The 27,042-nt window shown below is 39.2% G+C and overlaps 1 protein-coding gene and 1 pseudogene across 3 annotated transcripts in view; one reads left to right on the forward strand and one right to left on the reverse strand.

Annotated features, from left to right (window-relative positions):
• Positions 1-27,042, forward strand: part of LOC118658096 (obscurin-like) — a 68,717-nt gene that overhangs the window by 20,280 nt on the left and 21,395 nt on the right. The gene's annotated exons all lie outside the window — the stretch shown is intronic.
• On the reverse strand, positions 7,042-7,132 carry LOC118659414 (annotated as a pseudogene).

Below are 27,042 nucleotides of genomic sequence, written 5' to 3' on the forward strand. Positions count from 1 at the left end.
TTTGTATTTCTGTAGTGTTAGTTGTTACTTTTCCACTTTCTGTTCTGATTTTATTTATTTGTGAACTGAGAAGATGTTTGATATGATTCCAATCTTCTTGAAGTTGTAGAGACTTATTTTGTGTCCTAATCTGTGGACTATCTTTGAGAATGACTTGTGTGCACTTGAGAAGCATGTATATTCTGCAGCTTTGGGGTGAAATGTTCTGTGTTTATTAATTACATCTGATCTAGTGTGTCATTTAGGATCCCTGTTTCCTTGTTGATTTTTTGTCTAGAAGATCTATCCAGTGATGTCAATGGGGTGTTAAAGTCCCCTACTATGATTATATTGTTGTTGATCTCTCCCTTAAAGTCCTCAAGAAGTTTATAAACACACACACACACACACACACACACACGTTCTGTATTGGGTGGCATATATGTTTACCAGGGTTATATCCTCTTGTTGTATCGATCCCTTCACTATTATGTAGTGACCTTCATTATCTTTTGCTATGGCCTTCATTTTGAAGTCTATTTCTTCATATATGAGTATTGCTATCCCAGCCTTTTCTTTCATTTCCATTTGCATGGAAAATTTTTTTCCATTCCTCCACTTTCATTCTGTATGAGTCTTTGATTCTGAGGTGAGTCTCTTGTAGACAGAATATAATGGGTCATGTTTTCTTATCCAGTCAGCTACCCTATGTCTTTTGATTGGAGCATTTAAGTGATTTACATTTAAGGTTATTATTGATAGGTACTTACTTATTGTTATTTTTATTCTTTATGTCTGCATCCCTCTCTTTCCATTTCTTTTTCTTACACCACTTCCTTTAGCAATTATTGCAGTGCTGGTTTGGTAGTGATAAACAACTTTAGCCTTGTTTTGTCTGAGAAGTTCTTTATTTCACCTTCAATTTTGAATGATAGCCTTGCTGGATAGAGTAGTCTTGGATTCAGACACTTGCTTTGTAATACAGTAGGTCCTCGGGTTATGTCAGAGATCTGTTCCTATGGCGCCACATAACGTGATTTTCGCTGTGAGTCGGAACCCACTTACATAAGTACCTACGTCACTCACATGGAGCACATACACAGTAGTAATGTAGTGAAACAGTAAAAAAAATTTAAAAGAAAGATAACAATTCCTGACCTTTACTAGTGTTAAATAAATAATAAAAAACGTAAAGCACATATGTACATATGTTGAAATGACAGAACTATTTTTTTCTTTTTATAAATAAATGGGAGATGACGACGTAACCACAAAACAACGTATGTCAAGTCTGACATAACCCGAGGACGGTCTGCACTTTGTATACTTCATGGTCTGAAGTGTTTACTGACAGTCTAATGGGAGCTCCCTTTTAGGTATTTTTCTGTCTCTCTCTTGATGCCTTTTAGGTTCTCTCTTTGCCTTTAACATTTACCATTTTATTTTTAAATATGTTTTTATTGATTTCAGAGAGGAAGGGAAAGGGAGAGAGAGAGAGAGAGAGAATCATTGATTGGCTGCTTCCTGCACGCCCCATGCTGGGGATGGAGTTCGCAACCCAGGCATGTGCCTTGACCGGGAATTGAACCCTGACCTCCTGGTTCATAGGTTGATGCTCAACCACTGAGCCATGCTGGTCAGGCAATGTTTGCCATTTTAATTATGATGTGTCAAGATGTGGGTTCTTTTGGGTTCATCTTGATTGGGACTCTGTGTGTTTCCTGAACTTGAGTGACTTTTTCTTTCACCAGGTTAGTGAAATTTTCTGTCATTATTTCTTCAAACAGGTACTCTATTACCTGCTCAGATTCTTCATCTTCTGGAACCCCTATGATACAGAAGTTGTTATGTTTCATATTGTTACAAAGGTCCCTTAAATGATCTTTATTTTTAATTTTTTTTTGCTGATTGCTTCTCTGATTGGGTGTTGTTGTTTTTTGTTTTTGTTTTTTTTACCTTGTCTTCTAATTTGCTGATTTCTTTTCAGTTTCTTCTAATCTACTGTTGATTGCTTCCAGGGTGTTTTTTACTTCAGCTATGTCATTCTTCATTTCTGATTGATTCTTATTCATGATATCTATATCTGTTTTCATGCTGATATTTTGCACTGAGTTCCTTATAGTTCTCACTAAGTTGTTTGAGAATCTTTATAACCATTACTTTAAACTCTATATCTGATAAATTGCTTGCCTCCATTTCATTTAGCTCTTTTTCTGGAGATTCTTCCTGTTCTTTCATTTGGGGCCTGTTTCTTTGTTTTCCCCCTCTTTTTTTTCTGTTTCTTTGTGTTTGTTTCTGTGTGTTGAAGAAAACTCCTATGCCTCCAGTGGGACCGAGTGGTGTAGACTTCTTGATCTTCTGAGCTGTGTGCTGTGGGTTTTCCTGTTGAATTTGGGTCTTGATTTCTGTTGTTCCATTTGTGGATGAGTTCAGCCCTCAGGCTTATTGACTGTGAGTCCCAACCCCAACCTCATTGTGCCAACTGTTATGCAGGTACTGACAGAATGAAACAAGACCAAACCAAAAAGAACATGAAGAAAACAACAGAAACTAAAAAGCAAACAAACAAACATAAAAGCAAAACACCAACAATAATGAAAATAACAGCCTCAACCAAAAGACTAAAAAGCAAGCAAGCACACAAAATCAGGCACACTAACAAAGACCTGAAGAATTAAAGGAGGAAAGAAAAATACTAAAATAAATTTTAAAAAGAGAATATGAAAGCAAAGAAGGAAGAGATCAGAAATAGTGTAAGTATCAAAATAAAAGGTAGAAAATAATGAATAATATAATCATAATTTTAAAAAGTAATAATACTAAATAAAATGAGATATAGAATAGAAAAAGAAGATGGGAAAAGAGGAAAGAGAAGAATAAATAATTGAATTAAATGTAAGAACAAAAAGTAGAGAGAATGAGAAAGTAAAAATACTTGGTTAAAATAAAAGATAGCAATTAGAGACTATGAGAAAAAAGAGAGAAGAGAGAGAAAGAAAATCCAAACCAAATCAACACCCCCCCCCCCAACCATCACCACCAAAGAAAAACACAAACAAAAAACTTTGAGTCTGCTATTTGTGGAGCTCGCTGGGTTTTGCTGTGATGCTGTTGTATCTGGCCCCTTGGTGTGTGAGTCCCAGGCCTCCTGGGCAGTTCTCTGGTGCTGGCCAATGTGAGTCACTGTCTCTGCCTAGCCCTAGGCAGCCTGGCTGAAGCCTTGTGGGTCCCCAAGTATTCCGGTGGGTGGGGCCTCCATAGTCCAGAGGCTGGGTCTGCTCGGACTTGCCCCTTGAATATACTTGTTCTGGGCTGCTTTCCCTTCTCCCACGGACCTAGGCTTGGTGGGGTATCTGGTCCAGGTCAGGATTTTTAACAGATTTGCCTTGGGGGTGGTGCCCATAGCTTGCAGGAGGGATAGGTGACTCTTCCTCTCCTCCCAGTGCCTTAGCTCTCCCTGGATTGCTGGCACCCCCTTGTTGCCACCTCTAGCAGTTGGGATTTAAACAAAGCACACACAAAAAACAAAATAGAACCAAAAAATCACTCTGCCCCACTTGGCTGTCTACTCTTTCAGCAAGGCCTGCTCTCACTGGGCGGGGCTTCTGCTCAGGCTCCCACCTGGCCAGAGATGTTCGAGTCCTCTATGCCACCAGGCCCAGCTGCTGGGGCACAGATTTCTAGCCCAGAGCTGCTCCACAGGTGGGGGAAAGGGTGGCTCCTCTTCATTTGAGATTGGGAGAATTGAGCCTTTTTCCTGGGACACTCAGACTGGGCCCCATCCTGCTCTTTGGGGAAAGTTCTTTCAGAGAATAATTGACCCTTCAGATTCACTGCTGGGTGGTCTGCTCAGGCCCCTCTCCTGGTCTAGAATTCTGCTGAGCTGCCCTTCCCACAGACACCAATCCGGTGAGCTTTCCAGGCTGTATTATAACTCATTACTCACTTTTTGTCTGGGATAGGGTGGTCTGAGTTACCCTGGTGGACTGAATTCCTACTTATTCCCACTGCCTGATGCTTTGTGGGCTCCCTTTACCTTCTCTGTTGCTTTGGTTTGGGAATCCCTGTGTGTGATTGAAACTCTGCTCTCCTAGGGGGCAGGAGCTGCTCTGCCACACCTTCCCTCCAGGTTTCCAGCCAAGGTGCTTAGCTGTCTGTGCACATTGGCTCACTCACACCATGTCTTCTCCTGTCCTCCCTCCATAGTTCACAGTCACAGTATTTTTTCAGGTGGTTTTTCAAGTTGAATGTTCTTCAGATTAGCCTGCTACAAGTCCAGTCTGGTGTTGAGAGCAAGCAGATAGAATTTCCTTAGACTGCAGACATTTTTCTCCCCCCAATCATTTCTTCATACCTACCTACCTACCTACCTACTTGTCATCTATCATCTATCATCACCTTTAATTTTTTTAGTAGTTACCCTGGGAGTACAATTAATAAATTTATAATAATCAAGTTTGAAATGACATCATCTTAGTTTCAATAAAAACTCTGTGTCTCATCCCTGTTTTATTTTCTTCTTGTCCCATTATGTTTCATACATTGTGTGTTAATTAACTTTATAGATTTATAATTATTGTTTTTGCATTTCTATTTTAAGTCATATAGAAAAAAAGAGTTACAAATCAAAAATGCTACAATACTGGCGTTTATATTTATCTATCTTAGCTACATTTGCTGATGTTCTTTATCTTTTCACATGCTTTCAAGTTACTGTCTTGTGTCTTTTTATTTTGTCTTGAAGGACTTTTTTTTTTTTTTTTTTAGCATATCTTGTGGGAAGGTCTAATAGCAACAAAGTGCTCAGTTTTTGTTTATTTGGGAATATATTAAGTACTCCTTTTTTTGAAGAGCAGCTTTACCAGGTATAAGATTCTTTTTTTTTTATATGTGTTTTCTTTTTTTTTTAATTTTATTTTTTTAATTAAATCTTTATTGTTCAGATTATTACATTTGTTCCTCTTTTTTTCCCCCCCATAACTCCCCTCCTCCCAGTTCCCGCCCCACCCTCCGCCCTCACTCCCCACCCACTGTCCTCATCCATAGGTGCATGATTTTTGTCCAGTCTCTTCCCGCATCTCCCACACCCCTTTCCCCCCCAAGAATAGTCAGTCCATTCCCTTTCTATGTCCCTGATTCTATTATAATCACCAGTTCATTCTGTTCATCAGATTATTTATTCACTTGATTCTTAGATTCACTTGTTGATAGATGCATATTTGTTGTTCATAATTTGTATCTTTACCTTTTTCTTCCTCTTCCCCTTCTTAAAGGATACCTTTCAGCATTTCATATAATCCTGGTTTGGTGGTGATGAACCCTTTTAGCTTTTCCTTATCTGTGAAGCTCTTTATCTGACCTTCAATTCTGAATGATAGCTTTGCTGGATAAAGTAATCTTGGTTGTAGGTTCTTGGTATTCATCACTTTGAATATTTCTTGCCACTCCCTTCTGGCCTGCAAAGTTTCTGTTGAGAAATCAGCTGACAGTCGTATGGGTATTCCCTTGTAGGTAACTGAGTTTCTTTCTCTTGCTGTTTTTAAGATTCTCTCTTTATCTTTTGCTCTTGGCATTTTAATTATGATGTGTCTTGGTGTGGTCCTCTTTGGATTCCTTTTGTTTGGCGTTCTCCGCGCTTCTTGGACCTGTAAGTCCATTTCTTTCACCAGGTGGGGGAAGTTTTCTGTCATTATTTCTTCAAATAGGTTTTCAATATCTTGGTATCTCTCATCTTCTGGCACCCCTATAATTCTGATGTTGGTACGCTTGAAGCTGTCCCAGAGGCTCCTTACACTATCCTCGCATTTTTGGATTCTTTTTTCATTTTGCTTTTCCGGTTGGGTGTTTTTTGCTTCCTCGCATTTCAAATCATTGACTTGATTCTTGCGCTCCTCTGGTCTGCTGTCGGGAGTCTGTATAATATTCGTTATTTCAGTCCGTGTATGCTTAATTTCTAGTTGGTTCCCCAATATAAGATCGAGGGTCTCATTAGTTTTCTCTTTAGATCTCATTAAGTTTATCGGCGGCTTCTAAACAGTTCTTGAGAGACCTTAAAAGTGTGGTTCTGAACTCTATATCTTCCATTGACAATTTTGTCCCGTTTCTTTGTTTCCGCATTTTGTTATGCTTCCTTGGTGCACCCCCTAGTGGTCTTTGTTCGCAGTCTTATAGTTAAATCTTGATTGTTGTAGCTAATTCCAGGGAGGGTTTGACCTCCAGGCCAAGTGGCTATGAGAATCAGCTGTGTCAGCAGTGAGAGAACTTCTGTCCTCTAGGGAGGTGCTAATCTGGCCTTTGCCTGAGGCTATTCGGCAAATGCCTCTGTGCAGGGCTTGGGCGGGGCGGGTCGCACAGGATCAGCAGGGTGGGCCGGAGAGAGCAGTTATGGCGGCTCTCAGTCCTGTCCCCAGGGGCTCTGCCTCTCTGAGTCCCAGCACCCGCTGCAAAGCTCAGAGAGAAAGCTGCACTCGCTCTGACCGAAGCCAGACAGTCCCGCTTCTCCCGTTTGAGTCTGGGACCCTAAAGACTCGCCCGGATCTGGAGCTCAGATTCTGCGACTCCCTTCCGATTGAAAACGCCAACCGCGCCCTCCGCCGCCAGCCCGCTCCGCGCACTCCGCACCTCAGAATTTGACTTCAGCACTGCGCCTCCTCTGAGTGTCCGTATGCGTTTCTCTTTCCTCCTAGTTGTAGGACTTCCACTCAGCCAGTGTTCCTGTGGTTCTGGGTGATGTCCCTTCCGTTTTTTGGTTTCACTTTTGAAGTAGTTGTTCAAAGCAGCAAACTCCGGCGTTAACCTATGCCGCCATCTTGGTTCTCTCTTTTACCAGGTATAAAATTCTTGGTTGGTAGTTTTTTCTTCCAGCTTTTTAAATATGTCATCCTACTGCCTTCTGACCTGTCTGGTTTCTGAAGTAAAATCAGCTATTAATTTTAGTGAGGAATTCTTGTTTTTGATGAGTTGCTTCTCTGTTGCTGCTTTCAAAATTCTCATTATTTTTTGGCTTTTGACAGTTTGAGTACATATGTCTGTGTAGATCTCTTTTAGTTTATTTCTTTCTTTTTTTTTATGGAACGCTTCATGAATTTTGTGTGTCATCCTTGTGCAGGGGCCATGCTAATCTTCTTTGTATCATTCCTTATTATGGTTATTATTTTTTATTATTATTATTATTAGTAGTAGTAGTAGTAGTATATGTGCTGCTGAAATGAGCACTCTTTTAGTTTATTTTGCTTGGGGTTTGTTGAGGTTTTTTGGATTTGTAGATTCATGTCTTTCATCAAATTTTGGAAGTTTTAAAATAAGTATTTCTTAAATATTCTCTGTACCCCTTTCTCCTCTCCTGATGGACTCCCATTATGCATATGATGGTTCAAATCAATGTTGTCCCATAGGTATCTGAAGCTCTGTTTTTCTTTATCTTTTTCTTTCTGCTTCTCAGACTGGATAAACAATAAATCAGATGTAGAATTACAGAACAGAGATTACTGAATTAGAATATATACCTGAGGAAATTACTCAAAATGAATCATAGATAGATTAAAAATAAGAAATATTGATAAACTTGGGAAAGAGCAGCAGATCACACATATGTCTAAAAGGACTTCTATGGCCCTGCCAGTGTGACTCAGTGTTGAGCATCGACTTATGAACCAGAAGGTCACAGGTTTGATTCCTGTCCAGGGCACATGCAGGTTGCAGGCTTGATCCCTAGTGTGGGACTTGCAGGAGGCTACCAATCAATGATTCTTTCTCATCATTGATGTTTCTATCCCCCTCTTCCTCTTCCTTTCTGAAATCAATAAAAATACATTCTTTAAAATAAATAAATAAATAAATAAATGGACTTCTATGAGAGACTACAGAGAATGGGGAAGATGAAATAATAAAAGAAACCATGCATAGAACATTTAGAAATTGTAAAGTATATGAATTTTTAAATTCAGAACTCACAAGAAAAAAATGGGAAATGTAAAGAAAACAGATTCATAAAAAAAAAGAAAGAAAAAAAGAAAACACGTTCACAGCTGGACACGTCATAGTGAATCACAGAAGACCAAAATCTAAGCGGAGATCTTAAAAATCACCAGAGAGAAGAAAAAGATTTATGGAACAGCAGTAATCCTTTCTGCCAATTTCTTAATTGCAATAAAAACACAGAAAATATTCTCTAAAGTATTGAGGGAAAGTAACCATTGACCTAGAATTCTGTATCCAGCTAAACTATCATTCATAAGGGAGGATTAAATAAAGACAAAGAAAGTAGTTAGAATTTATCATTTCCAAAAGCTTGCTGAAAGAATTACCAGAGGATATCCTCCTATATAATAAAAGCCTATTATGCTAAGTGTCTGGTCGTCCATTCAACCAATCAAAGCATAATATGCTAATGATATGCTAAGTTCGCTCAACTGCTTGCTATGATGTCCACTGACCACCAGAGGGAAGATGCTCCGACTGGTAGGGGAGCTTGCTGCTGGGGTCTGGCTGATTTGGACTGAGCAAGATAGGCCCGACATGCCCTGGAGCCCTCCTGTGGTCCCTCCCTGGCTGGCCAACCTCCCGTGTTCCTCTCCGGCCCTGATTATGCACCGGTGGGGTCCCTCAGCCTGGCCTGCACCCTATCGCAATCCAGGACCCCTCAAGGGATGTCAGAGAGTTGGTTTTGGCCGGATCCCACAGGCCAGGCCGAGGGACCCCACTGGTGCACAAATTCGTGCACTAGGCCCTTAGAACTTTATAAAAAACAAAATGGGTCTTAAAATAATGTGATATGAAGTAAAGGAAGTAAATTAGTGAAAAACAACATCTGATTCCAAGGTTAGGCTTTGATTACACTAATGGTGATTGGTGTGCTAGAAGCTGCACATTATGTTAGCATCCTTTCTATCAGTGCTTGTATGACTAGAATATTGTCTGTTCTTGGTGTCATTACATAATAAATTCTCCCTGAAAATACTTATGCTTTGATGTTCAATCCACAAAGTATGCTTTCCTTTGTAAGGATAATTATGAAATCACAGTTGATAAATAGATGCCAGAACCTCAATTGTAACATACACCATCCTAAAAATTATTGAACTGGAAGGCTTCAGATTCTGAGAACTAACCTGTCCTTTGCCTTATGCATCTTCTAAGTGTGAAGTTTCTTGAGTTAAATAAGAAAATGGGCATTATGGTTTTGAGATCCAGAGGTGGGCCTTTAATCAGTTCTAGACATTTGATTGTCTCTGACCTTGTGTATCCCTTCCTCCCCCCAGAGTCTGCAGCCATGTTTGCCAAGGAACAGCTATCACACAGGGAGGTGCAGATTGAGGTGGGGGCCAGTGCCATGCTGAGTTGTGAGTGGCCCAGGCCCAGATGGAGGTGATGTAGCATAAGGGTGGGAAGAAACTGAATGGGAGCTCTAAAGTGCATGTGGAGTCAATGGGCTGCACCAGGCGACTTTGTGCTGTAACATGTGGGGAAGGCAGGTGGCCAGAAGGTCTCCTTCTACCTGGACATCACAGATAGGTTCCTTAAGGTCTCTCATGTGTTCCTTAGGTTAATTGTTCTCATAAAGTTTTCCATGTAGTAGCTAGGTGGCTATTAATTACACGCTAAGGGATGGCTTTTATGAAGTGCTTCTTGTCTTTTTACTTGTGTAAACTTTGCAACAACCTCGCGAGGAGGAACTCCTATTATTCCCATTTAAGATAAGGCACAAGAAAATTACACAATTTTCCAAAGTTCACACAGACAGAAAATTGCAGATCTAAGACTTGGGCCCAATATTTTGAGATTATTATTTTTTTCCTCCTGCAGAACCGTGTCATCAGCATTTATTTTAGAAAGTCTACTGGTGTTCTAAAATTTTTACTTGTGTAAAGAAATTACTTGTTTTCAATCCTGAGTGCTATTTTCTCTGGATATAAAATTACAGTTAGTCAGTTGCATATATATATATATATATATATATATATATATATATATATATTTAATGAGAGCATTCTATTATCTTCTGGATTCCATATTTTCTTTTTTCATTTTTATTGCATTTATTGCAGTGACATTGATTAATAGAATTATATAGGTTTTAAGTGTACAATTCTATAATACATCATCTGTATATTGTATTGTGTGTTCATCACCCAAAGGGAAGTCTCCTTCCATCACCATTTATCGTCTCATTTACCCTCTTCTACCTGTCCTGTCCTTTCCTCTGGTAATCACCATACTGTTGTCTGTGTTGATGGAGGTTTTTTTGTGCTGTTTAATCCCTTCACCTATTTCACCGAGCCCCCAACACCCCTCCCCTCTGATAGATGTCAGTCTGTTCTTTGTATCTATGAGTCTGTTTCAATTTTGTTTGTTTGTTTTGTTCATTAACTCATACAGTATGTGTCTATCTCTGACTATCTTATATCTCTGAGCATATTACTCTTCAGGTCCATCACTAAAGATAGGTTTCTTTCTTTTTTTAAAAAAATATATTTTATTGATTTTTTACAGAGAGGAAGGGAGAGAGATAGAGAGTTAGAAACATCGATGAGAGAGAAACATCGATCAGCTGCCTCCTGCACACTCCCTACTGGGGATGTGCTCGCAACCAAGGTACATGCCCTTGACCAGACTCGAACCTGGGACCCTTGAGTCCGCAGGCTGATGCTCTATCCACTGAGCAAAACCGGTTAGGGCGGTTTCTTTCTTTTTTTATGATTGAGTATCATTCCATTGTGTAAATCTCCTACAGCTTTTTTATCCACTCATCTACTGATGGGCACCTGGGCTGCTTCCAAATCTTGGCTATTGTAAATAATGCTGCAATGAACATAGGAGTGCATATATTATTTTGAATTAGTGTTATGAGTTTCTTTGGATATATTCCCAGAAGTAGAATCACTGAATCAGAAGGCAGTTCCATTTTTCATTTTTTGAGGAACTTCCATAGTGGCTGCACCAGTCTGCATTCCCACCAACAGCTCACAAGGGTTCCTGTTTTTCCATACCTCCCTTGTTGTTGGTTGATTTATTAATAATAGTAATTTTGACAGGTATGAGGTGATATCTCATTATGGTTTTAATTTTATTTCTCTGAGGATTAGTGATGCTGAGCATCGTTTCATATGTATATCCTCTTTGGAGAAATGTCTATTCAGGTACTTTGCCCATTTTTTTATTGGATTGTTTGTGCTTCTGGTGGTGAGTTGTATCAGATCTTTATAAATGTTGGATATTAACCCCTTATCAGATGTATCATTTGTGAATGTTTTCTCATTCAGTGGTCAGTCTTTTCATTTTGTTTATTGTTCCTTTTCTGTGCAAAACCTTTTCAGTTTGAGTAGTCCCATTTGTTTATTTTGTTGTTGTTGCTCTTGCCCAAGGAGATATATCAGAAAAAATATTACTACGTGCAGCCCTGGCTGGTTTGGATCAGCGGTTAGAGCGTTGTCCCATAGACCGAAGGGTTGCAGATTCGATTCCCGGTCAAGGGCACATGCCTCGATTTAAGGCTTGACCCCCCCGCCCCAGCCAGAGTGCGTTCCAGAGGCAACCAATTGATGTGTCTCTCTCACATTGATGTTTCTCTCTCCCTCTCTCTCCTCCACTACTCTCTCTCTAAAAAAAAAAAAAAAAAAGCAATGGAAAAAATATCCTTGGGATATTTTTCACAGGAACCCTTGTGAGCTGTTGGTGGGAATGCAGATTTAAAATAATAATGATAATAATAACAATAATAAAATATTACTAAGTGCAATGTCAGAGAGTTTACTGCCTGTTTTTTCCTCAGAGTTTTATGGCTTTAGGTCTTATATTTAAGTCTTTAATCTATTTTGACTTTATTCTTGAGTATGGTGTAAGCAGGTACTCTAGTTTCATTTTTTTGCATGTATCTGTGCAATTTTACTAACACCATTTATTGAATAGATTGTCTTTACCCCATTGTATGTTCTAGCCTCCTTTGTCAAATATTGACAATAAAGACATGGGTTTATTTCTGGACTCTGTATTCTGTTTTGTATGTCTGCTTTTATGCCAGTACCATTGATTACTGTGTCCTTGTAATATAGTTTGATATCAGGTAGTATGATTCCTCCAATTTTGTTCTTTCTCAAGATTGTGGTGGCTCTTCAGGGTCTTTTGTGGTTCTATATAAATTTTTGGAATATTTGTTCTAATTCTATGAAATGTGTCATTGATATCTTGATAGGGATTGTGCTGAATCTATAGATTGGTTTGGACATTTTAATACTTTTAATTCTTCCTATCCATGAACATGGTATATGCTTGTATTTATTTGTGTCTTCTTCAATTTCATTCTTCAGTGTCTTATGATTTTCTGAATATAGGCTTTTTACATCCTAGGTTAAATTTATTCTTAAGAATTTTATTTTTGATGCAATTATAAATGGAATTATTTACTTAGTTTCTCTTTCTAATAGTTCATTATTGGTGTATAAAAATGCAACTGATTCCTGGATGTTTATTTTGTACTCGGTTACTTTGCTAAATTCATTTATAGGTTCCAGTAATTTTTTTTAATGGAATCTTTAGGGTTCTCTATATACAGTGTCATGTCATCTGCAAATAATGACAGCTTTACTTCTTTTTTTAAAAATTGGATGCCTTTTATTTATTTTTCTTTTCTGATTGCTGTGGCTAAGACTTCCAGTACTATGTTGAATAAGAATGGTAAATCTCTTTCCTGATGCAATGCTTTTAGTTTTGCCCTTTGACTATGATGTTGCCTGTGGTTTTGTCATAAACAGTCTTCATTATGTTGATATATGTTTCTTCTATTCCCATAATGCTGAGAATTTTTATCATAAATGGGTGCTGAATTTTATATGATCATGTGATTTTAAAAATTTTGTTTATGTGTTGTATCACATTGGTAAATTTTTGGATATTGTACCAGCATTGTATCCCTGGAATAAATTCCACTTGGTCATGGTGTCTGATCTTTTTAATGTATTGCTAGATCTGGTTTGCTAATATTTTGTTGAGGATTTTAGCATCTGTGTTCATTAGGGATATTGGCATCAATTTTCTTTCTTTTAAGTGTCTCTGGTTTTGGAGTTAGGATAATGCTGGCCTCATAAAATGAGCTTGGGAGTCTTCCCTCCTCTTGACAATTTTTAAATAGTTTGAAGATAGGTGTTAGTTCTTTGAATGTTTGGTAAAATTCACCTGTGAAGCCATCCTGTTCCGGACTTTGTTTGTTGGGGATTTTTTTATTATTCCTTCAATTTCATCAGTTGTAATCAGTCTATTCAGATTTTTTTAGTCTTATTCAGTTTTTGGAGATTGTATGTTTCTAGGATTGTATGTTTTTATCCATTTTGTCCCGATTGTCCAGTTTGTTGACATGTAGTTGTTTGTAGTATTTTCTTACAATCCTTTGTATGTCTGTGGTGTCAGTTGTTACTTTTCTTTCATTTATGACTTTATTTATTTGCTTTCTCTCTTTTTTTCTTGATGAGTCTGTTTAAAGATTTTTCAATCTTGTTTATCTTTTTAAGAAACCAGCTCTTGGCTTCATTGATCTTTTGTATTGTTGTTTTTAGACTCTATTTTGTTTATTTCTGTTCTGGTCTTTTTTTAATCCTCACCCAAGGATATATTTTCCATTGATTTCTAGAGAGAGTGGAAGGTGGGGGAAGAGAGAGAGAGAGAGAGAGAGAGAGAGAGAGAGAGAGATATCGATGTGAGAGAGACATATTAATTGGTTGCCTCTTGCACATGCCCCGGGGGCAGGGATAGAATCTGCAATCTAGGTATGTGCGTTTAACCGGGAACCGAACCCTCAACCCTTCGGTGTACAGGTTTAACCACTGAGCAGTGCCGATGAGGGCTGCTTTGATCTTTATTATTTCCTTCCTTCTTCTTACTTTTGCCTTTGTTTGATGTTCTTTTTGTAGTTTTTTTAAATGTAATGATAGATTGTTTATATGAGATTTTGTTTTGTTTGTTTCTTGAGGTAGGCCTGTAATGCTATGAATTTCCCTCTTAGGACTTTTTTCTCTGTCTCATAGATTTGGGGTTGTTGTGTTTTCATTTTCATTTGTTTCAAGTTATCTTCTAATTTCTTCCTTTATCTCATTGTTAACCCATTCATTGTTTAGTAACATGTTATTTAGCCTCTAAGTGTTTGTGTGTATTTCACTTTTTTCTTGTGGTTGATTTCTAGTTTCATAGCATTATGGTTAGAGAAGATACTTGATATGATTTCAATCTTCTTAAACTTACTAGGACTTATTTTGATTCCTAACATGTGGTTTATCCCAGAAAATGTTCCATGTGCACTTTTCAAAGAATGTATATTTTGCTGCTTTGGGATGAAATGCTCTGAAGATATCAATTAAATCCATCTGATCTAGTGTGTCATTTAAGGCCACTATTTCTTTCTTGATTTTATGTTTAGAAGATCTATCCATTGATATCCAATGGATTGTTAAAATTCCTTACTATGACTGTATTACTGTTACTCTCTTCCTTTATGTCTGAGATTTGCTTTATATATTTAGGTGCTCCTATTTGGGTGCATAAATATTTACAAGGCTTATATTCTCTTGTTGGATTGCTCCTCTTATTATTATGGTAGTGTCCTTCTTTGTGTCTTATTATAGTCTTTGTTTTAAGGTCTATTTTGTCTGATATAAGTTTTGCTACACCAGGTTTTATTTCCATTGGCATGAAACATCTTTTTCCATACCTTTACTTTTAGTCTGTGTATGTCTTTCATTCTGAGGTAAATCTATTGTAGACAGCATATGTACGGGTCTTGTTTTCTTATCCATTCTGCTACCCCATGTCTTTGTTTATTGTTGACAGTATCACAGATATTTCCCATTTTCTTTTTGCCCCCCCCATAAGCCCCTCCCCTCCCCAGGCCTTTTCCATACTATTGTCTGTGTCCATAGGTTTTGCCCCCCAACTGAGATATGTTATTCTGTTCAATGCATCCATACCTCTGGACCTATTTTGTTCATTAGATTCCACATTTATGTAAGATCATGTGATATTTGTCTTTCTATGACTGGGTTATTTCACTTAGCATAATAATCTCCAGGTCCATCCATGCTGTGTCAAAGGGTAAGAGCTTTATCTTTTTTAGAGTTGCATAGTATTCCATTGTGCAAATGTACCACTGCTTTTTTTATCCACTCACCTACAGGTGCGCACTTGGGTTGTTTCCAGATCTTAGCTATTTTAAATGATGCTGCTGTGAACATAAGGATGCATATATTCTTTCTGATTGGTGTTTTGGGATTCTTAGGATATATTCCCAGAAGTAGGATCACTGGGTCAAATGGCAGTTCCATTTTTAATTTTTTTGAGAAAACTCCATACTGTTTTCCACATTGGCTGCACCAGTCTGCATTCCCACCAGCAATGTACTAGGGTTCCCTTTTTTTCCCTATCCTCACCAGCACTTGTTGTTTGTTGATTTATTGATGGTGGCCATTTTGGCAAGTGTGAGATGATACCTCATTATTGTGTTTTTTTGTTTTATTTTGCAGTGACTTCTATTAAATTTATTTTTTAAATTTCTTTATTAAGTTATTACATATGTGTCCTTATCCCCACATTACCCCTATCCCTCACCCTCATTATTGTTTTAATTTGCATCTCCCTGAGGATCAGTGACTTTGAGCATTTTTTCATGTCTATTGGCCATCTGTGTGTCCTTTGCGAATAATGAGTTTTACTTCTTCTTTTCTAATTCAGATGCTTTTTATTTCTTCTTGTCTGATTGCTATGGCTAGCACTTCCAGAACTATGTTGAACAGGAGTGGTGAAAGTGGGCATCCCTGTTTTGTTCCTGTTCTTAGGGGAAATGGATTTAGTGTTTTCCCATTGGCTGTAGGTTTGTCATATAGGCTTTTATTATGTTGAGGTATGATCACTCTATTCCCACTTTGCTTCGAGTTTTTATCAAAAATGGGTGTTGGATTTTGTCATGCTTTTTATGCATCAATTAGTATGATCATGTGATTTTTGTCTCTCAGTTTGTTTATGTGATATATAATGTTTGTTGATTTGTGAATATTGTACCAGCCTTGCATCCTCAGAATAAACCCTACTTGGTCATGGTATATGATCTTTCTAATGTAATGCTGGATCCAATTTGCTAGAATTTTGTTGAGGATTTAGTATCTATGTTCATCAGGGATATTGGCCTATAATTCTCTTTCTTTGTAGTGGGATTTTGGATTAGGGTAATGCTGGGTTCATAGAAAGAGCTTGGAAGTGTTCCTTCCTTTTGAATTTTTTGGAATAGTCTAAGGAGGGTAGGTTTTAGTTCTTCTTTGAGTGTGTCCTCTTTGGAGAAATGTCTATTTAGGTCCTTTACCCATTTATTAATTGGGTTGTTTGTCTTCCTGGTGTTCAGCTGTATAAAAGTTCTTTATATATTTTGAAAATTAACCCCTTGTTTGATGTAGCATTGGTAAATATGTTCTCTCATACAATAGATTCTCTTTGCATTTGTTGATGGTTTCTTTTGTTGTACAGAAGCTTTTTAGCTTGATGTAGTCCATTTGTCTATCCTTTTCTGAGTTTCCTTTATCCTAGGAGATGTATCTGTAAACATATTCCTTTGGGAGATGTCTGAGATTTTACTGCCTATGTTTTCTTCTAGGATTCTTATGGTTTTGTGACTTACACTTAAGTATTTAATTCATTTTGAGTTTATTCTTCTGGATGGTATAAATTGATGGTTCAGTTTCATTTCTTTGCATGTACCTGTCCAATTTTCCCAAAACCATTTATTGAAGAGACTATTTTATTCCATTGTATGCTCTTGCCTCCTTTGTCAAATATTAATTGTCTATATTGGCATGGGTCAATTTTGGGGGTCTCTGTTCTGTTCCATTGATCTATATGCCTGTCCTTATGCCAGTACCAGGCTGTTTTGATTACAATGGCTTTGTAGCATAACTTGATAACCGGTATTGTGATCCCTCCAACTTCATTCTTCTTTCTCAAGATTGCTGTGGCCATTCAGGGTGTTTTTTTGGTTCCATATAATTTTTTTGAATATTTGTTCTAGATCTATTAAATATGCTGTTGGTATTTTAGTAGGGATTACATTGAATCTGTAGGTTGCTTTGGGTGGTATGGCCATTTTAATGATTTAATTCTACCAATCCATAAACACAGTATATGCTTCCACTTGTTTGTATTTCCCTCTATTTTCTTTTTCAATGCCCTATAGTATGCTGAGTACAGGTCTTTTGCCTCCTTGGTTAAGTTTATTCCCAGGTATCTTATTTCTTTGTTGCAGTGGTAAATAGGATTGCTTTTTAGTTTCTTTTCTGAGAGTTCATTATTGGTAAATAAAAATGCCACTGATTTCCAGATGTTAATTTTGTATCCTGCTACATTGCCAAATTTATTTATTAAATCTAGTAGTTTTTTGGTGGAATTTTTAGGGTTTTCTGTGTACACTATCATGTCATTTGTGAATAATGACAGTTTTACATAATACATGCCAGTTTTGATGCCTTTTATTTCTTCTTCTTGTATGATGGCTATGGCTAGACTTCCAGTATTGTGTTGTATAAGAATGGTGAAAGTAGACATTCTTGTCTTCTTCCTCATCTTTAGGGACATGCTTTTAATTTTTCCCCCATTGAGTATGATGTTGCTATAGGTTCTGATGTATGGCCTTTATTATGTTGAGGTATGATCTCTCTATTCCCACTTTGATGAGAGTTCTTATTAAAAATGGGTATTGTACTTTGTCAAATGCCTTTTCTACATCTACTGGATTTTTATCCTTCATTTTGTTAATGTAGTGTATCACATTTATTGATTTGTGAATGTTTTTTTTTAATTAATTAAATCTTTATTGTTCAGATTATTACATTTGTTCCTCTTTATTTTCCCCCCATAACTCCCCTCCTCCCAGTTCCCGCCCCACCCTCCGCCCTCACTCCCCACCCACTGTCCTCATCCATAGGTGCACGATTTTTGTCTAGTCTCTTCCCGCATCTCCCACACCCCTTTCCCCCCCAGGAATAGTCAGTCCATTCCCTTTCTATGTCCCTGATTCTATTATAATCAACAGTTCATTCTGTTCATCAGATTATTTATTCACTTGATTCTTAGATTCACTTGTTGATAGATGCATATTTGTTGTTCATAATTTGTATCTTTACCTTTTTCTTCCTCTTCCTCTTCTTAAAGGATACCTTTCAGCATTTCATATAATCCTGGTTTGGTGGTGATGAACTCCTTTAGCTTTTCCTTATCTGTGAAGCTCTTTATCTGACCTTCAATTCTGAATGATAGCTTTGCTGGATAAAGTAATCTTGGTTGTAGGTTCTTGGTATTCATCACTTTGAATATTTCTTGCCACTCCCTTCTGGCCTGCAAAGTTTCTGTTGAGAAATCAGCTGACAGTCGTATGGGTATTCCCTTGTAGGTAACTGAGTTTCTTTCTCTTGCTGTTTTTAAGATTCTCTCTTTATCTTTTGCTCTTGGCATTTTAATTATGATGTGTCTTGGTGTGGTCCTCTTTGGATTCCTTTTGTTTGGGGTTCTCCGCGCTTCTTGGACCTGTAAGTCCATTTCTTTCACCAGGTGGGGGAAGTTTTCTGTCATTATTTCTTCAAATAGGTTTTCAATATCTTGGTATCTCTCATCTTCTGGCACCCCTATAATTCTGATGTTGGTACGCTTGAAGCTGTCCCAGAGGCTCCTTACACTATCCTCGCATTTTTGGATTCTTTTTTCATTTTGCTTTTCCGGTTGGGTGTTTTTTGCTTCCTCGCATTTCAAACCATTGACTTGATTCTTGAGCTCCTCTGGTCTGCTGTAGGGAGTCTGTATAATATTCGTTATTTCAGTCCGTGTATGCTTAATTTCTAGTTGGTTCCCCAATATAAGATCGAGGGTCTTATTAGTTTTCTTGTAGATCTCATTAAGTTTATCGGCGGCTTCTAAACAGTTCTTGAGAGACCTTAAAAGTGTGGTTCTGAACTCTATATCTTCCATTGACAATTTTGTCCTGTTTCTTTGTCTCCGCATTTTTTATGCTTCCTTGGTGCACCCCCTAGTGGTCTTTGTTCGCAGTCTTATAGTTAAATCTTGATTGTTGTAGCTAATTCCAGGGAGGGTTTGACCTCCAGGCCAAGTGGCTATGAGAATCAGCTGTGTCAGCAGTGAGAGAACTTCTGTCCTCTAGGGAGGTGCTAATCTAGCCTTTGCCTGAGGCTATCCGGCAAAAGCCTCTGTGCAGGGCTTGGGCGGGGCGGGTCGCACAGGATCAACAGGGTGGGCCGGAGAGAGCAGTTATGGCGGCTCTCAGTCCTGTCCCCAGGGGCTCTGCCTCTCTGAGTCCCAGCACCCGCTGCAAAGCTCAGAGAGAAAGCTGCACTCGCTCTGACCGAAGCCAGACAGTCCCGCTTCTCCCGTTTGAGTCTGGGTCCCTAAAGACTCGCCCGGATCTGGAGCTCAGAGTCTGCGGCTCCCTCCCAATTGAAAACGCCAACCGCGCCCTCCGCCGCCAGCCCGCTCCGCGCACTGCGAACCTCAGAATTTGACTTCAGCACTGCGCCTCCTCTGAGTGTCCGTATGTGTTTCTCTTTCCTCCTAGTTGTAGGACTTCCACTCAGCCAGCGTTCCAGGGTTCTGGGTGATGTCCCTTCCGTTTTTTGGTTTCACTTTTGAAGTAGTTGTTCAAAGCAGCAAACTCCGGCGTTAACCTATGCCGCCATCTTGGTTCCTCCTGATTTGTGAATGTTGAACCATTCTTGCATACCTGGAATAAATCCCACTTGGTCATGTTGTATGATCTTTTTAATGCATTACTGGACCTGATTTGCTACTATTTTGTTGAGGATTTTAGCATCTATGTTCATCAGGGATATTGTGCTGTAGTTTTCTTTCTTTGTAGTGTCTTTATTGAGTTTTGGAATTAGCAAAATGCTGGCCTCATAAAAAGAGCTGGGAAGTCTTCCCTCCTCTTGAATTTTACCCTGTCTCTGATTAGAGCATTTAAGCAATTTACATTTAAAGTCATTATTGATAGGTATGTATTTATTGCTGTTTTATTTTTTATAGCTGTATTCCTCTCTCTTTTTTGTTCCTTTTCTTTCTTTTTTTAAAATTTTTTTATTGATTAAGTTATTACATATACCCAAGTTACCCCCTAGCCCCCCCACTCATGCCCTCAACCCCCTGTTGGCTGTGTCCATTGGTTAGGCCTATATGCAGGCATATAAGTCCTTTGGTTGATCTCTCCCCCTTACCCCCACCGTCCCCTACCTTCCCTCTGAGGTTTGAGGGTCTGATTGATGCTTCTCTGTCTCTGGATCCATTTTTATTCATCAGTTTATGTTTTTCATTATATTCCATAAATGAGTGAGATCATGTGATATTTATCTTTCTCTGACTGGCTTACTTCACTTAGCATAATGCTCTCCAGGTCCATCCATGCTGTTGCGAATGGTAAGAACGCCTTCTTTTTTACCGCAGCATAGTATTCCATTGTGTAGATGTACCACAGTTTTTAATCCACTCATCTACTGATGGGCACTTTGGCTTTTTCCAAATCTTAGCTATGGTGAATTGTGTTGCTATGTACCTAGGGGTGAATATATCCTTTCTAATAGATGTTTCTAGTTTCTTGGGATATATTCCTAGAGGTGGGATCACTGGGTCAAATGAGAGTTCCATTTTTAGGTTTTTGAGGAAACTCCACACTGTTCTCCACAGTGGCTGCACCAGTCTGCATTCCCACTAGCAGTGCATGAGGGTTCCTTTTTCTCCACATCCTCTCCAAAAAACTTGTCGTTTGTTGATTTGTTGATGATAGCCATTCTGACAGGTGTGAGATGGTACCTCATTGTTGTTTTGATTTGCATCTCTTAGATGATTAGTGACTTTGAACATATTTTCATATGTCTTTTGGCCTTTTTTCTGTCTTCTTTCGAAAAGTATCTATTTAGGTCTGTTGCCCATTTTTTGATTGGGTTGTTTATCTTCCTTTTGTTAAGATGTATGAGTTCCCTGTAAATGTTGGAGATTAAACCCTTATTGGCGATAACATTTGCAAATATGTTCTCTCATGCAGTGGGCTTTCTTGTTGTTTTGTTGATGGTTTCCTTTGCTGTGAAAAAGCTTTTTATTTTGATGTAGTCCCATTTGCTTATTTTCTCTTTAGTTTCCATTGCCCTAGGAACAGTATCAGTGAAGAAATTGCTTTGGCATATGTCTGAGATTTTGCTGCCTGTGAATTCCTCTAGTGTTTTTATGGTTTCCTTTCTTATGTTTAGGTCCTTTATCCATTTTGAGTTTATTTTTGTCTATGGTGTAAGTTGGTGGTCTAGTTTCATTTTTTTTTGCATGTATCTGTCCAATTTTCCCAACACTATTTATTTTATTATTATTTTTAAAATATATTTTATTGATTTTTTTTTTTTTACAGAGAGGAAGGGAGAGGGATAGAGAGTTAGAAACACCAATGAGAGAGAAATATCGATCAGCTGCCTCCTGCACACCTCCTACTGGGGATGTGCCCGCAACCAAGGTACATGCCCTTGACCGGAATCAAACCTGGGACCTTCCAGCCTTCAGGCTGATGCTCTATCCATTGAGCCAAACCAGTTAGGGCCCAACCCCATTTATTGAAGAGGGTTCCTTTTCTTAAAGAAGATCCTTTAACATTTCTTGTAATACTGGTTTGGTGGTGATGAACTACTTTGGTTTTTTCTTATCTTGAAAGTTCTTTAGTTCACCTTCAATTTTGAATGATAGTGTGCTGGGTAGACTAGTCTTCCCACCACTTGGAATATTTCATGCCATTCCATTCTGGCATGAAATGTTTCTGTCAAGAATTCTGCTGACAGTCTTAAGGGAGCTCCCTTGTAGGTCACTGTCTGTTGCTGCTTTTAATATTTTCTCTTTGTCTTTAATTTTTGCCATTTTAATTATGATGTTTCTTGGTGTGAGCTTCTTTGGGTTCATCTTGTTTGGTGCTCTGTGCTTTCTGGACTTTTGTGTATTTTTTCTTCACCAGGACGTTTTCATACATTATTTCTTCAAATAGGGTTTAAAATTTCTTTTTAAATGTATTTTTAAAGAGAGGAAGTGGGGGGGGGGGAGAGAGAGAGAAAGAGAGAGAGAGAGAGAGGGAGAGAGAGAGAGAGAGAGAAACATTTATGTGTGAGAGAAACATCAATTGGTTGCCTCCCACACATATCCTGACTGAGTATTGAACTTGCAACCTGGGTATGGGCCCTAACCAGGAATTGAACCTGCCTATTTCTGGTGTATGGAATGATACTCCAACCAACTGAGCCATACTGGTCATGGCCAACTAATTTCTTGATCCCTTGATCTCTCTTATGTCTTTCTGGTATCCCAAGGATGCAGATGTTGTTACACTTCATGTTGTCCCAAAGGTCTCTTAAACTAGTCTTATTTTTTTAATACATTTTTCTTTTTACTGCTCTGATTGTTTTCTGCTACCTTGTCTTCCAAATTGCTGATTTGATCCTCTACTTCATCTAATATACTGCCTGTGACTATCCCTGGGGAACCTATTTGGAGCTACAAAGCTATCCACAGTTTGTGGCTGCCTCTCCTGGGCCTGAGTGTGTGTGGATAGTACCAAACTGCACACCACGTCCAGCTTCCATCTGCACTAAGCCCAGGGGTAGTCATCAAAAGGCCCAGGTCCCCCCATGGTCTGCCTCCACCTGACTCCACCTGCTGGATGCCTCTTAGGGTCAGTCACTGAAAGAGCCTCTGGTGGTACTCATGTTGCATGAGGTAGGTTCTCAGTGAGTCACCATGTAAGGGCAAGTGGTATTCACCAGACTGACAGAGGTTCAAACTTGGTGCCAGTGCTGGACTTGAGACCACTTAGCAAATGTCCCAGAGTATACCAAGACTAGCTGCCACCCACTGGTGCCACTAGACCTTTGTGGTGGGGTGAAGTCTAGGGAGTTGTCAGGGTGAGGACAACAGAGTTTATCAGGTACAAACAGACCAAGATTTGACCATGCGAATGGAAGGCTCTGCACCAGCCAGGCATGAGAGGGAAAATGGTCCCTATCCTAGTGTCACACAACTCAGTCTGTCCCAGATTCTACTGAGAGCCCAAGACCAATAGGGCAGGGCCACCAGAGTCAGGAGGGTTGGGCTAGTGGATCTTCCATGAGGAGGAGGCGTTGATCAGGCTTGGGAGAAGGTGGGGATGTGGTCCCTGCACCAGAGCCACACAACTCACTCTGCCCTGGATTCTTCCCAGTCCTCCTGAGCTCAGCAGGGCAGGGCCACCAGTAGTTGGGATGTTGGGACTGTCAAAAATTGTAGCATGGGGCTAGTGGATCTCCTGTGAGGGAAGGGCACTAGTTAGGCTTACAGGTAGTTAGTGGAAATGGCCCCCATACCAGTGCCACACAAGTTAGTCACTGACACTCCCTGAGTCTGCCTGGCGTTTATACCATGAGTTCAGGCAGCTGACTCCTCTGTAGGGTGTGAGCTCTGTCGGGTGGGGTGACAGGAAGTCCAGAGGGTAAGGCTATTGCAATCTTCCAGACTAATGCCTAAGGAGGTGAGTGCTCCACCCAAGAAATATGGTGTCAGTGATGTGGGAGAGGGATTCAGAACAAGGATCCTGGTGTCTATCCCTTTAGCTTCTACCTGGAGCCACATACCCAATCTCTTCTCACACGACTCTCATCCACTCTACCCTCCCTCTGCTGGAGCCCAGGTTGAATGGCTGTGAATGAGATTTTGTACACTGGCCTTTTATTGTTGTTGTTAGTCCTCACTTGAAGATATGTTTTCCATTGATTTTTTTAGAGAGAGTGGAAGGGAAGGGGAGAGACACAGAGAAAGAAACATTGATGTGAGAGAGACACATTGATTGGTTGCCTTCCATACACACCCCAACCAGGGCCAGGAATCAAACCCAGCAGCCTTCAGTCCATGGGCCGATGATCTATCCATTGAGCCAAAATGACTAGGGCATGCACTGGCCTTTTAAGAGGGCACCTGTGTCTCTAGTAGACTCATGTCTCTCCCTGGTGGACAGAATCCCTGCTGATTTTCACAGCCAGATTGTATTTGGGTGTCTCTTCTTGGCTCCACTGCTCTGCGCTGTGGAGCTTAGTGTGGGGTTGAGACCCCACACTCCTCAAGGGGAATCCTTGCAACTGAAATATCCCTCCAGATTCTCAGCCACTACCCATGGGAGCAGGGCCAGCCCTTTTTGTGTCTCTGCCCTTCCTACCAGGCTTGATGTAACTTCTTCCATAAATCCTTGGTTATAAGACTTCTGTTCAGCTAGTTTTCATTTGGTTATTCAGGTTGTTTGTCTGTATTTTAGTTGTAATTCCAGTTTGTTCCTTGGAGGAGATAAATGCAACTTCTACCTGTCCTGCTGCTATTTTGAATCTCCATATTTTATTTTGAAATATCATTTTTCAGGTCTATTATTTTTTTAAGTGTTTTTATTTTAAATATTTTTATTTTTATTGATTTCAGAGAGGAAGGGAGAGGAAGAGAGAGATAGAAACATCAATGATGAGAGGGAATCATTGATCAGCTGCCCCCTGCACCCTATGCCTCCCCACCACCACCACCACTGGGATTTGAGCCTGTAATCTGGGCATGTGTCCTGACCTGGAATTGAATCATAACCTCCTGGTTCATAGGTCAATGCTCAACCACTGAGTCATATTGGCAGGGGAACCTGAGTTCAGCAGGGCAGGGCCACCAGGAGTTGGTGTTGATAGAGTGATGAAATTAGAGATTTGATCCTCTGCTTCATCTAATGTACTGTCTGTACAAGTTTTTCTTTGTTGTTGTTTATTTCTTTGTTTGTTTAGTCCTGTTGCTTTTAAGGTATTGTTTTTTATTTTGAACCATTTTACTTTTACCAGGCATGGGTTTTTTTTTTTTTTGTACTCATATTGGGGCAGTAGAGCGTTGTGAGTTTGTGGGTTTATGTCTTTCATCAGCTCTAGAATATGGGTTATCACATACCTCATATGCATCTCTTCCTTTCTTCTTCTTAATTCTTTTTTTCTCTCTTCTTTATTACAGACATTTTCTTTCAATCTGTCTCCCAATTGACTCACCGTCTGTTCTATCTAATCTGCTGTCAAACCCATCTAAAGTGTGTTTCCTTTCAGTTATTTTATTTTCAAGTTTTATAATTTCGACTGAATTAATTTTTTATAGATTCTAGACTCCATAGTAAAATTTTTATATTTGATACATTTTCTTTCATATTTAAAAATATTAATCATGGTTATAACACATTCTGATAACCATAATAACCTATCATCTGATATTGCCTTTTTTTTTTTTTTTTGGTTTTCTTTTTACTCCTCTCCTTGGCATGCCAGTGAATTTTTGACTGTCAGATATTGTGTGAGGAAATGTATTAATATGGATGCTGTTATCTTATTTCAGAAAGAGGAACACTCTTTCCTTTGCTAGGCAGGGAGAGGATCACTAAAAACTTTAATCCCTTCAGTATCATGCTGACTTAAGGCTGCATTGAAGTTTTGATCAGGTTTATCAATGTCTGACTTTCCCCCAGTCCTGGGTATAGTTCTCAAAGGATTCCTGCAGAGACTTGGAATATGGATGGGGTCCCTTGGCTCCAGACACTCAACTCTAATATTTACCTCCCTGGTAATACAAGATACTAAAATTTCACTCTAGTGTTTAGAGGTTTTCTGTGTGGCTTCTTATTCTCCCACCCCATGCAGCTTTGGATTTCATCAAATGTCTTAAGGTGAATGTGGTTGAAATAGAGATTGATTCTACATGGTCCCTTTTGACTAGGACTTGGCTGCTCAACCTCTAATTTCATCACTCTGTCTACACAAGATGTCCACAGCTTGCCTGCTTTCCCTGTGTCTTAATAACAATCCCATGGCTGGTTTTCATTGCACTCCAAACCTAGAGGCAGGAGTGCTTTGGAGGAAAGAAGGTGCTCTGTGTGGCCCAATCTTTGAGCAGTTCCCTTTTACCTTCCTCACTCACGTTCACACTTACCCCTGCAGGAGGACTTTAACCATAATTCTCACCTCCATTAGACTGTCTCTTCCAGGTTTTAATCAAAGACTGCCCCCCATTTATCATTTATCAGTCCACCTAAATGTCACTCCTTAGTGAGATATGCTCACACCATCAAATATAAGTCACCAATCAGACCCTTCTGTCTAGCATGTTACCTGCTTTATTTCATCACAACACTCAACATACCATTATGTCATTATTGTCATGGTTTATGTTTGTTTGTCCTCTTCCCATTAGAAAGAAAGCTCTGTCAGAACAGAGACTGTGCTGCTCACCATAGCATACTCAGCCACCATCATGTGCCTGCATACTGTGGGCCATCCATTGACTTCAGTTGGGTCAATGATCAAATGGATGAATGAATGAAGGAATGAAGGAATCTATAGCATGAACTCTTTGAGATCCTATATGTATTCACTTGAGTTTAATAGGACATACAAAACTTAAAAATTGATGATATCTTCCCTGGTCAGTGTGGCTCAGTTGGTTGGGCATTGTCCCATGCACCAAAAGGTTGACGGTTTGATCTGGTCAAGGGCACATGCCTGGGTTATGGGCTTGATGCCTGGTAGGGGGTGTGCAGGAAGCAGCTGATTGATGTTGCACTCTCACATTGATTTTTTTCTATCTCTCCCTCTCCCTTCCTCTCTTTCTAAAAATCAATAAACAATTCTTTAAAAAATTTGATAATATCCAGTGTTGGTAAGTATGTGGAGAATCAGAACTCTTAAACACTTATAGTGGGAGTGTAAATTGGTACAACCATTCTGGAAACGCTTTAGAAACATTGGCTAAAGCTCAAATGCAGGCCTACCTATGTCCTTACCCATGTGACCCCCAAGATATATTCAAGAGTATTCATAGCAGCTTTACTCATCAGATCACCAAATTGGAAATAACCCAAATGAACCAGAAGAGGAAAAGGAAAAGTAAACCATTGTGTCATACAACAGAAAAGTATATATAAATACAAGAGGACAGAGTATTGCTCCATGTAACATGATAGAGCTCACAGACATTATATTGAGC

This window comes from Myotis myotis, unplaced genomic scaffold (assembly GCF_014108235.1).
Source record: "Myotis myotis isolate mMyoMyo1 unplaced genomic scaffold, mMyoMyo1.p scaffold_m19_p_6, whole genome shotgun sequence".
NCBI lineage: Eukaryota > Metazoa > Chordata > Mammalia > Chiroptera > Vespertilionidae > Myotis > Myotis myotis.